Below are 12,532 nucleotides of genomic sequence, written 5' to 3'. Positions count from 1 at the left end.
GACAAAGAAGGTATGAGAAGCAATGGAAAAGAGGGAATGGGGAGGGGGGGAGGCGGGGAAGGACACAGAATCTAAACCAGGGGCTGGCAATGTTGAGTATTTATTTGAAGGCAAGAGACATTAAAGGGCATGACTCCAACAGACAGGGGCCATGGTTAGACCAATGAAGGCTACTGATGTTGTAAATGGGAGGAGACAAGGCAAGGGAAGACTGCCCATGGCTCTTGCTTGCTCCACTTACACTTCCTCCCTCCCTCCCTCCTCCACCTTTTTTCCTTCCTTCCTTCCGCATTCAATCAGCAACCACTAAACCCTTAGAATATCACAAAAGCACATTCTGTAAAAACCTCAAAAACAAAAAGCTGCAATATTAGATATTAGGTAGAGAGGATACTGCGTAGCAGAATGAGACAGAGAGAATTCAGTGCCATTACATGTGTGAGTTACGTTGGAACAAACAAGTGAGAGGAATTCTCTGGTCTTGGGGAGCTTACATTCTAGGAGTGAGAGAGAGTGCTTTAAGGAACAAACATAAATAGATAGTGGAAAAGTATCAAATGATGATAGTGGCTATGTAAACAATGTTAGAAGGTTCATGCCATAAAAATCAACTCAGGAGAACTACTTTGGGCAGGTAGACAAGAATAGGGTTCATGTTTCTAATTCCGAGTTGCAGCTTAACATTCATATGTAGAGTGCACCGTTTTAAGTGTACAGCTGGGTGAGCTTTTATATATGCATATATCTGTGCAATTATCACTCAGATCAAAACCCAGAACATTCTCAGAAATTTGGTTTATGTTTTTCATAAATGATACTGTGTTATATACCCAATTCTTAATTTTTTTTAAAGCAGGCACTATTTTAAGGTCTCTGCGTATTACGCCTTTTACTTGTGGCTTATCGCCTCTGTACATACTTTCTGATGTGCATCAACCACATTTTTACTATACTTACTTATCCTCTAATCCATTAATGGACTCCAAGCTTGCTCCCAACAATCCAATGGTCTAGAATAATACTGAAAGGAACATCCTCAAACATGAACCCTTACTGAGCTATGTGAGAATTTTTTTCAAATACATGATGAAGAGCAGAAAGTCAGTGTGTGAGTCTATGAGAACAGTAATCTGACTGACAAATGCCAGACTGCTTTCCAGAACATGCACCTGCCACGCTCCCACCAGCAGTGTGCATTTGATCGTTGTTGTTGGCGTTTGCATGCTCTGATGTCTCATCATTTTGAAAATCTTTTCACACCATACTAAAACTTTTGATTTTTCTTCTCTTTAATTCGCTGCTCCTTCCCTTGGCACAGTTCTCAAAGTGTGTGGCCATCCCTTTCTGGATGATTAGCGAGGGGAGTGTTATTAAGGATGTAACACTTCAGCTGAGGTGTGATTAACATGGAGGAAAAGACCTTGAAAAGATCAGCAGGTTCCAGGCAGAAGGAACACCCAGAACAATGGCCCTCATGCAGGACTGAATCTGCCACGTAGAGGGAATAAGCCCAGAGCACAGGTGTGGCTGGAACACAGTGGGAAAGGGGAGAAGGAGTACAGATGAGGTCAGACAGAGAGAAAGGGCCACAAACAGTCCTGTGGTTCAAAATCTGCCAAACAGTGCTGAGTTTTTCCTGTTCCATTTGCAGAATTTTTAATATTGAACCTGACCTTTTACCAGCCATCAATGAATGGAGAATGAGAAGCCCAACTGTAGCCGATATACCTCTGGGAGTTTAATAGTAATAAAAGTAGATCAACAATTGTGATTCGAAGCCCTCAGAACATCATAAAAGTACATTCTATAAAAATCTCAATAACAAAAAGCCAAAAGATTACATATTAGGGAGAGGGGATATTGTGTAGCAGAATAAGACATATCACTGAGAGAACCCAGAAAATTGCTTTCTCCTCCTGGGAAAAGCCAAAAAGAATAATAATAATACACTTATTTCATTAGACCAGTCTGTGGAGATGTTCATCTCAAATTAATATAGAAATGAGTCTACATAAGGTAAGGGAGTTTGAGATTTAAATTTAAGGACAAACTGTTCTTCTCATTTATTAAGTCAAAAACTCAAAGGCTAGTAAGTTAATAGCTATAACAGAGGGGGAAAAAAAGCCTGCATCTGATTAGGGGGAACATGATTGAGTCTCAATAAGATACATACATTTTCCAGATGTTAATTAAGCATCTAGCATGAGAAAAATAGTGTGATTTTGAAGCAATGCATTATAAAGCTCTTAGAGAACAGAAACAGAGGAATTATTTATTTATTTTTTAAACTGGTGTAGAGCAAAAAGGCAAAGGATCTATCATTTGAATGACATTGGGTGTACATTTTATCGGGACACATGACACCCAATCTCAATTTGTCTGTCTGGCCCACAGTAAAAGTCATCACGAAGATGATGATGCTCATGATCATCTAAACTGTCCACAGTAAGAAAGGAGGCAAAGAACAGCAAACAGTGAGGAGACTGTCGTAATGTCTATCTAGAGATCAATGAAGATTCTGAAGTGTTAAAAGGAAAGTTGATCTCTTTTTTAGTCATTTGATTTGAAAAGATGGTGAGGAACTAGCAAAGCTAGATGGAAGCCAGTTTTTTAAGCATTTGTGATAAATGTTAAAATAATTATCACCAACAAGAAAATCTCTGCTTTCTATTCCTGATCAGGGCTTCTGATTTCAAATAAAGATACGATTTTTAATCACTTCTTGTTACTCTGCTGTGATGATAAGTAATTGATGTGTATGAAAGTGCTTTGAACTCACAGAAGAGTCTATAAATATAGGACTCTCATTATTTCAAATAAATAAATACATGAAAAATGTTTAACGGGCAATGAAAAGGAACTATATGTTAATAGAGTAATAAGAGAAAATGTAAACAACATAAATTGATACAATGATCAAAAAGAATGGAATTAACTAAGTAGCCTGAGAAGTCTAGATTAGATACTTGTTTGCACACGCCTATAGTATTCATTCTGTTTCCCTGCAAACTGTTCATGTCCTTTTCTGTTTCTTCTACTAGTCCCTAAGCATCTCAGGGCCAGAACGTCACCCCCATCTCTAAGGCACCGGAGTGTGGGATGGTGTTACAGGATAAGAAATGTGAGAATTCACCTAACTATACACAATCAGCAGATGAGCGCAACACAGAGGCTTTGGAGAACAAAATCAGGATCTGTCTGATTCAACAAATTTGTCATCAGTATGCTAAGCCTTCATCATTTGCCCGCCATATGCTTAATACACGCATACACATACACACACATACCTGGTCTCTGCCTACCTGAGGACATCCTCTCATCCCACTGTCCCCACCTCTCATTCTCCCCAGACTCGTGCTCCTCCCAGAACTCCCAAGGGCCAGCACTTAGGGCCCTCACACTGGCTTTCCCTCTGCCTCCAATGCTCATCCCATCCCGTCTTTCCCTGGCTGACTTCTTCTGCCATTGAGGGGGCTCTGCTGAGCCGGCCTCTTTCCTGAGCCTTCCATCTAAAGCAGCCTCCCCTGCCTGTCACTGTGCTGTCACCTAGGTTTATTCCCTTCATAGCTTTTTCCATTTTCTCCCATCTTATTGCTTACCGATCTTGTTTATTTTAAAAATTGGTGCCCCTTTGCCAATGCAATTAGAGTCTACCTCCAGGTGAGTTAGGACTTTGCTTAATTTTTTAGCCCTAAGATTGGAACAAAACAGACTTGAATCTGACTCCCTATGAGTACATATTTATAAAGCATTTATTTTTAAAAGATTTTATTTATTTATTTGCCAGAGAGAGAGAGAGAGAATGCACACACAAGCAGGGGCAGAGGCAGGGGCAGAAGGAGAGGGAGAAGCAGGCTCCCCGCCGAGCAAGGTGCCTGATGTGGGACTTGATCCCAGAACCTAGGATCATGACCTGAGCCGAAGGCAGACTGAGCCACCCAGACGTCCCAAAGCATTTATGAGAGTAGTTGGCATTTAATAAGAGTTACATAAATGCTTGATTAAAAAACAACAACAACAAAAACAACAATGAATTCGGGCTCTGCCCAAGCAGGCTAATAGCTAGTCAACCCTGGACAAGTTATTTTCCTGCTTTGAGTCTGGGTTTCCTTATTCCTGAAAATGGAATAATACTTCTTACTTCACAGGGTTTTGCCAAGAGGAAAATGTGAAAATGAACAGAAAAGTATTTAACATGCGGGTGGTTCAAAAAGTATTACTTCTTTCCCTCCACTGCTTTTGTCTAAGTTTTTAAAACTGTTTTAATGTGTGTCTCAAATTCTGTTCTTAAGTAGTTTACTTCTGGTAAAGTGAACTGCAGTGGTGAGAAGGTATTACATGATAGGAAAGATATTAAGGATTTTTAGCTGAAGATGAAACATGAGTAGTTTGTTTAACCTGAGGTCTCACTTGTTTACCCCCCTGTGCAATTTTCATGAGCCTCAATTTCTTCTCATACGGCTTGTAAGTGTCTTTATTATATTTCTCTCCACCACTGCACTATGAGTGGTATAAAGGCAACCATGGTGTTTATTTAAGTTTGCATCCTTTAAGCCCAGCAACAGAGTGGGTATAAAATCAATGCTTGGTGAATTAAGTGAACTAGTTATAAAGTGGAGGAATCTCAAATAATCATGACTCGTCTGTTTATGGCTGATTGTAGCCTATAAATAAAAAGGCTAGGCTGTTTTGGAGAGAGATTTACAACTGGGTCTTAAAATAGTTAAAAATAAATTTCCGAATGATGTCTCTAATTAAAATTTGTCAGTACATTTTATACAAAGAAATGATTCTCCAAATTAACATAAGGCTCTTCTTTTCTCCTTCAAAGATCCCATTACTTTTCCTTTTAACTTTCCCATTTGTTTATCTTCAAACAGAAGGTGTTCCTAATAATCTCCATTTAACAGATGGGAACACTGAAGTTCAGAGCTGCTGTTAAATTGCTTTCTCAAGCAAGAGCACCATCCCAGTTGGGGTCATGATAGAAGTCTTGTATCTTCCATTACTCTTTCAATTAGAATCTGCTTCCTAGTAATTAACACATTCTCTTTAGCCTGCAAAATAATCATCCTTTATAGAGCTCCGGTGTGGAAAATTCCTATTTGAGAAAGACTTATTTTGGAAAGTTTTATAAGGAATCGCAATTGCAGGCCATTGTGAAAATCACTGGGCCATTTTAGGTTTAAAAGTGTAATTGTGATCAACAATTCTCTGCAACCATGGCAACACAACGTGCCCCCTTCTACTTGTTTACTTTTAAGGAATTAGAGCACTATTTAAGGATTAAGATTACCACGCATGCTATACCAGCTGAACTTTACAAAGGATAAAATAAAAGCTCTGAGTACTCAGCCTTATAAATCAGTGTTGGTGATTACCTTGGGTTACATAGGTATATATGAACATTTCAGTTCTTAGGAACTATTTATAATAATCCAGCAGTAACGATCATATTTTAAGGACTGATCTGCACACCAAAGGATACTTTAATATAGTATTTATGTTTGCATAAGTTTTTGGATCAGTGTTTAATATCAGCTATGAGATCAAAGCAGATTCCCTTTATCTTGGATTTCCAAATAAGAATACATTCATAATTTTCCCTACTTCTATTAAAGATACATTAATATTTGTATAAGAAGAGCAGGGAACAAAAACTCAGGAGGAATAAACTTGTGACCTTGTTGAAGAAAAATGCTTCGTAACTGACAGGTTATATGTGGCTGGAGACTATGAGACCAGCTCTCTTATTAATGAATATATATATATATATATATATATATATATATATATAAAAATGTAATGCATTCTGGTTCCACTACTTAATAAGATCCAATTTAATTTACTCTTGAAGCTCAATCACTACACAAGATGAGTTTTTCTTTAACTACAATTTTTTAACTGTTCATACTAAAAAAGAGATACAAACTGTCCTTATTATAACCAAATTAGTTTTTGTAAAAGCATGTACTCAAGATAAAAAAGAGACTAGGAAAACAGTATTTACAGAAACATTTTTTACTAGCTCAGCTCTCAGCCAGTCTCTAATCCCTCCATTTGAATGTGAACACTGTTCATACTCTCGTTCATTCTCTCTCTCACAGTTATCTGAAACAAGCTGAGTCAGGGGCCTAATTAAACATTAAAAAACAGTATTTGTTAGAACCATTCTATTTTTGTTTTAAAGATTAATTTATTTATTTTAGAGAGAGAGAATGAGAGCACGAGTGGGGGGAGGGCAGAGGGAGAGGGAGAGAGAGAATCTCAAGCAAATGTGCCGCCTAGCCCCAGGCCTGATGCACGCTTGAGCCCATGACCCTGACATCACAACCTGGTCAAAATCAAGAGTCGGATGCTCAACTGACTGAGACACCCAGGCACCGCAGAACCATTCTAAAATGTAGGACACCCCTCTTTCTCTTAGCGAATTGAGCCTGAGGAACATAATCCGACAGCGTAAGCATTTAGGTAACATAATGTCACATGGTGTAATAAAGTGAGGCCCAGAGATGCTCACAGAGGACCCAGACTTGCAGAGCTGAAAACGCTGTGGTGTCTACTCCCCGTTCCTCTCATTTCCCTCACTTTCTGCTACTTGGTGAGTCATTTTTTCTAGAATAGCTCATTCTTCCAACCACTCTGCAATATGCAAGCTTTTTTATCAGCCGGCATTTTAGATCCTGGTTTTAAGCATAGGCTTGGCTGGGAAGAACTTATGAATGAAGCCCATCTTCCTCTAAGAATAAACTTTGTAAAAGATACAAGGTCTTTTATGTTTCTTAGGCTGGAGGCAATGTTGCCCAGGAACAGAAGCCTGGGTGCTGGGGATATGTGATCGTCTTCCGGGGGCATCAATTTTACCATGTGGATATATAATAGGGTAGAAGGCAAAACTACATGATTCTTCAAAGTGAGATATGAGACTTCAAAGGAATCTTGGATTTATGGTTGCTCTCCCATGGCTATGTCCCAGAACCCCTAAGGTCTGTGTTTTTCCTCTCCTCTTCCTAGTTTAAAAAAAAAAAAAAAAAAATAGAAGCACTGCTTAAGGCATGGGTATGAAATTATGTCATGCATACATGAGGTTTCTAATCATCTAGCAAAGGTCTTTAATGGTGGGTCTTTTTTTTTTTTTCTTTTTAATAACAGCGCACCAAATGAAGCCTTATCTAAGTTCATAAAACTTTAAATCTTTGGAACTCACCACTTTCTACCTTGTCTTACTTAGAGCCATGCCTTTTTCTCCTTCCATATCACAAACTTTTCCTCCTTCTGCATTGCAAACACAGAAACTTCCTATAGCACATTACCTTAAGTAAGTAGGTAGTAAATAACATTTTAAGTGTGCCAGGAGGGACCCAGCTCCTGTCTACCTAGTGCATGCTATGTACTAAGCATTATCCTGGGCTCTAAGGGTACAGAGCTAAAAAATTAAGCAAAGTCCTAACTCACCTGGAGGTAGACTCTAATTGCATTGGCAAAGGGGCACCAATTTTTAAAATAAACAAGATCGGTAAGCAATAAGATGGGAGAAAATGGAAAAAGCTATGAAGGGAATAAACCTAGGTGACAGCACAGTGACAGGCAGGGGAGGCTGCTTTAGATGGAAGGCTCAGGAAAGAGGCCGGCTCAGCAGAGCCCCCTCAATGGCAGAAGAAGTCAGCCAGGGAAAGACGGGATGGGATGAGCATTGGAGGCAGAGGGAAAGCCAGTGTGAGGGCCCTAAGTGCTGGCCCTTGGGAGTTCTGGGAGGAGCACGAGTCTGGGGAGAATGAGAGGTGGGGACAGTGGGATGAGAGGATGTCCTCAGGTAGCCTGAGAAGAGGTGTGTTGGGCCTTGTGAGCAGGATAAAGAATTTGAACTTGACTTTATCTGTGATAAGCAGCTGCTGAAGTGCTTTAAGCAAGGGAGTAACAGGACTGAATTTACATGTTGAAGTGGTGACTGGTTACTGTGTGCACAGTGAGAGAGGCAGGAGTAGAAACAAGGTATCAGGACACTCCTCCAGTGAGCGAGGCTGCCAGTTTCAACCAGACTTGTGAATTCCAAACATGTGCACGATCTTGTTGAGCAGAACTGCTGGAACAATATGAAGTGTAAGAGAAAGAGAAGCATATGGCTTGCTTCACATGCATTCTCTCAGGGACTCCGCCTAAGAACTTGTGACATTAGGAGACAATGATTGTCCCTTGTACAAGGTCACAAGGTGCTGGGTGGGTGAGTCAGGACTGAAACCAGAATTTGGGACTCCACCCACTTTATAATGGAAACTGATCAGTTCAGAAATTCTAATTCTTCAGCAAGAAGGTGACACAGGCAGAAAGAGGCCGAAGATCTAATCCATTCATGGCCTGACCTGGTGTTTGACTTTCCTCAACACCCCATACTGCAAAGCGGTTTGTGCTCCATAATTTAAATTTTCCGTTTTTTTTCTTTTCAAGAGTATTTACCCACAAAAATGTTACAGGAAATAGAAGCCTATCCAAGGTGATAATGCAACCAAACAGAACTTCCTGGGCTTTGAGAAATATTCTGAACTCCTTAGTCTTCTTGTTTGTCATTAAACTCATTAATGAAAGGAGTCGATTCGCTTCTAGTTCATTTTTCTCTCTTCTCTCTTGTCTTTAGGTTTATTGATATTCTACAATATAAAACTACATTGTTTTATAACCATGTCAGTATTCTTCAGTAGTGTTACCTGTTCACAAGCCTTTCCAACATGCTAGGGATGTTGCATACCTTGGGCACGTAAAAGGAAGTTGGCTAAGTCTTCTCAGTGTCTATTACTCTGGTTTAATCATACTAACTGGGGGAACTTGAACGTGATTAAGACCTTTCCATGCCTGTCTCTCTTTGATTACAAGTCTACCTTTTCCTCCTAATGAAACTTAAGTCTGTTTCCTCTTGAGAAAAGCTTAAAAAAGAATTTTCTTATAAAACTCAACATGGTCTTAAAATAACCCAGGACACAGCCTACTATCATGAAATGGATTAGTTACCAGGAAACCTGAGTTTTCGGATGACCTGGCCAATACACCATGTGATGTTGCTCAAATCAGTTGACCTACAGTGGTCTCAGTTTCCTCATCTATAAAATAAAGAAATTCAAGTAGATTTTTCCACAGTATGTTTTATGGCTAGCACACTACTGCAAAATACTGACATGATATAAAACAATGTAGTTTGCTCTAGAGCTTTTTGTTTTGTTTTGTCTTTTGTTTTTTGTCTGTAGGGACATTTTTAGAGTAAGAAAACAACCGAAAAAAAGATGGACTAGACAAGAATGGTTCATATTCCAACCACAGAAATTGTATTAACAGTCCTCACTATTTGTGCTTTTGAAGAATTCAAACACAAAAAACCTTTCACAATAACCCAAACTGCAGAGTGAAATTTACACCCAAAGATACTCATAATAGCATTAAAAAAGCAAAAGTCCAGTCTTTTTTTTAATTTTATTATGTTATGTTAATCACCATACATTACATCATTAGTTTTTGATGTAGTGTTCCATGATTCATTGTTTGCGTATAACACCCAGTGCTCCATTCAGTACGTGCCCTCTTTAATACCCATCACCAGGCTAACCCATCCCCCACCCCCCTCCCCTCTAGAACTTTCAGTTTGTTTCTCAGAGTCCACAGTCTCTCATGGTTCTTCTCCCCCTCCGATTTGCCCCCCTTCATTTTTCCCTTCAAGGAGTCTTTTCTAAAACTGTTGTTGATCATAATTTGTACTTCAGGATATAGTAGAAACAAAAACAAAAACAAAACTCTTTTAGGGCACCACGACTGCTTGAACGTTAGCCCACAAAGCTTATGATTTATTCTCTTTTAAGCATAAATGAGTTTTTATCTACATTGTAGTACATCCATCATCAATATGCTCTTGTCTTCCAACATCTTGAAATAAGCATCAATTTCAACAGCAATGTTGATCTTCCCTTAGCAGATGAACAAACACTTCCCTTATCCAGTTGCTCCCAGATCTTCCCAGCGACTGCAGGTTTCCAAGTCCACAGCACTGACTTAAACTATTATTTCCTTGTATTTACCATCACCACATACTCCCTCCTAGGACAGCTTCCCACCTTTATCAAATGACTTCCGCATATTGCTTACAGCATTTCTTGCCATTTTTTGGTATCTTGACATTGTAGAATTCAAATTCAGATTTCATGCTAGTGTTCTAAAAATACCGTTCCTTTAGAGGTCCTTGACTCCCTCAATGCCAATGAGTTTCACCTCCACTCCACTTCAGTCATTCTCCTTGGACACATTTGTATCACTTGGAAAAGCCCCCCCCTTCAATTCCTGAATGGAGTATAACCTGCTACTCCAGTCCCTTCACTGCTACTTAAATCTCCCAGTTCATCACCAACCTTCTGTGTTTGGTTGTATTTCTACTTAGGGATGATCACATTGTCAGCCAGTGAAAGCATAATGCAGAAAAGCTTTTATAATCATAGCAAAATCACTTGATTCTTCATCCTCTAGCAAGAAGGGCTGGTGAGCTACGATGTTCTTTCCATTGGTCAGGGCACTGTATATCTGGTTGACTTTCACAAATCATAACTTCAAACTAACCTGAAATCTTCTGCCAGCAGTATTGCCACTTTAAAAGATTTCTAATATAAGTTGCTGAATTTCAGGCTTACATGAAATGAGAGTCATGCTGTTAACAGTAAGCAGGACAGTGGCTTAGTGGGCAGGCAGCTACAGCTAATCAACTGTACTGATTTATTACATGACGATGTTTCTTCTTGGAATGGGAGCAGCGCTTGATCAGATTTTCAAAGTGACCAGTGTCTACTGCCCCTCCCCATCAACTTAAGAACCAGAGACTTACGAACAGCAACACATCCTTTAGATACTTAAAAATACCCTTCCCCCAGCAACCACTTACAAAATATATTCCAGTATCTTAAAAAAATAAAAGTCCCACCCTAAGTAACAAATAGAATACAAATAATATATCTTACCCTCTTTTAACAGACTCCAGAAATTGAGCATTTGGTGGGTCATTATAAGGTCTCAGTTCTCCATCATCTAAACTGAAACCATTGCTCCATAGTTTAAGCAAAATCTGAACATCTTGCAGTTGATTTTCTCCATAGATGTATTCAGACTGCTTACAAAAGGAATTACCCAGTCTGTATCCTCCACCTGTAAATGACTTAGATTTGTTATCACCGGAAGCTCTTGTGGCTTCATTCAGAGGGACAGCCCCATGTTCTCTTGCCTCTTTGAAAAGTTCATTCACAATTTTCCCAGTTGAAGGTCGAACTATATGTAATCCACTGTATTCATGTTCACTTGAATAGAACCTTTGAGGTGGTGTTCGTGGGCTTTTAAAGACTGTAGCTTTAGGTCTATCAGATTTGGAAGATTTGCATTTCACTTCATCTTCATATAATTCTGCCAAGGCCAACTGCAGATCCCGCGCGCTCGGGGGCCGCAGCCCAGAGGACCTCTCCTGCTCCCCCGGTTCGGCGCCGCCACCTTCCGCCATCTTTCACCGGCCCCAAAAGTCCAAACAATCTTAACGACTAATGAGAAATGAAGGGCCAGTTCCTTAATATGATAAAGAGTATCTACCAGAACAGCAAAAAGAAGTACACTTAGTGATACACAATCAATGGGATTCTCTACAGATGTATTTAAAAAATGGCTCTTGTCATGGTATCTTCTGGGAACAAATGAGCGGCACCGAAGAAACCTAATATAGTGTCCAGAAAATTTGGACACATTAAATATGAAAAAACTAGGTAGCCTTCTTGTATATTAGCCACAATCTTTAGAAAAATAATATGTAAATACCTAGACACACAATTTAAAAAGATATGTGTAGTTTATGCAGAAGGAAACTGGTGTTTTGAAAAAATATTGTGATTTTAATGCTGAAGATATATACCATATTCATGAATGTAAAATCTTAATAGTATAGATATCAATTTTCCCAAAATAACATGCAAATATCAGATAATTCCAATTAAAATCTTAAAAAGTTCTTTGAATGTGATGATTCTGATGTGCATTTAGGAGAATGAATATTTGAAAGACAGTATTTTTTCTTTTTTTGGCAAAATAAGTTGTATAACAGAGGAACATGCCCTACAAATTATTAAAACATTATGAAATGTAGCAGGTGTAGTATTTAAAATATTGTAGTGATGCTGTAGGAAGTGAATAATAAAGAATTCACAAATTGATCCATGTATGCATATATGTATGTATGTAAGAAGCTATCTATAGGATATTTTTTATTTATTTATTTATTTTTTAATTAACATATGATGTATTCTTTGTTTCAGGGGTATAGGTCTGTGATTCATCAGTCTTACACAATTCACAGTGCTCACCATAATTTTTAAGTGATTGGAGTGGCATTTTAAATAAGTGGGTGAAAGAGTGGATTATCCATTGAAGAGCATTGGGATAGCTGGGTATCCATCTAACAAAAAATGACGCTAAATCCCAATCTCACAAATTATACCAAACAAATTCTGGATGGATTGAACCGAAAATT

The 12,532-nt window shown here is 38.8% G+C and overlaps 1 protein-coding gene and 1 pseudogene across 1 annotated transcript in view; both read right to left on the bottom strand.

Annotated features, from left to right (window-relative positions):
- Window positions 1-12,532, bottom strand: part of CNTN3 (contactin 3) — a 331,480-nt gene that overhangs the window by 118,335 nt on the left and 200,613 nt on the right. The gene's annotated exons all lie outside the window — the stretch shown is intronic.
- Window positions 10,679-11,535, bottom strand: LOC118528583 (UBX domain-containing protein 2B pseudogene; annotated as a pseudogene).

This window comes from Halichoerus grypus, chromosome 1 (assembly GCF_964656455.1).
Source record: "Halichoerus grypus chromosome 1, mHalGry1.hap1.1, whole genome shotgun sequence".
NCBI lineage: Eukaryota > Metazoa > Chordata > Mammalia > Carnivora > Phocidae > Halichoerus > Halichoerus grypus.
The sequence above is the reverse complement of the archived record's forward strand: the minus strand, read 5'-3'. Positions and strand labels throughout refer to the sequence as shown.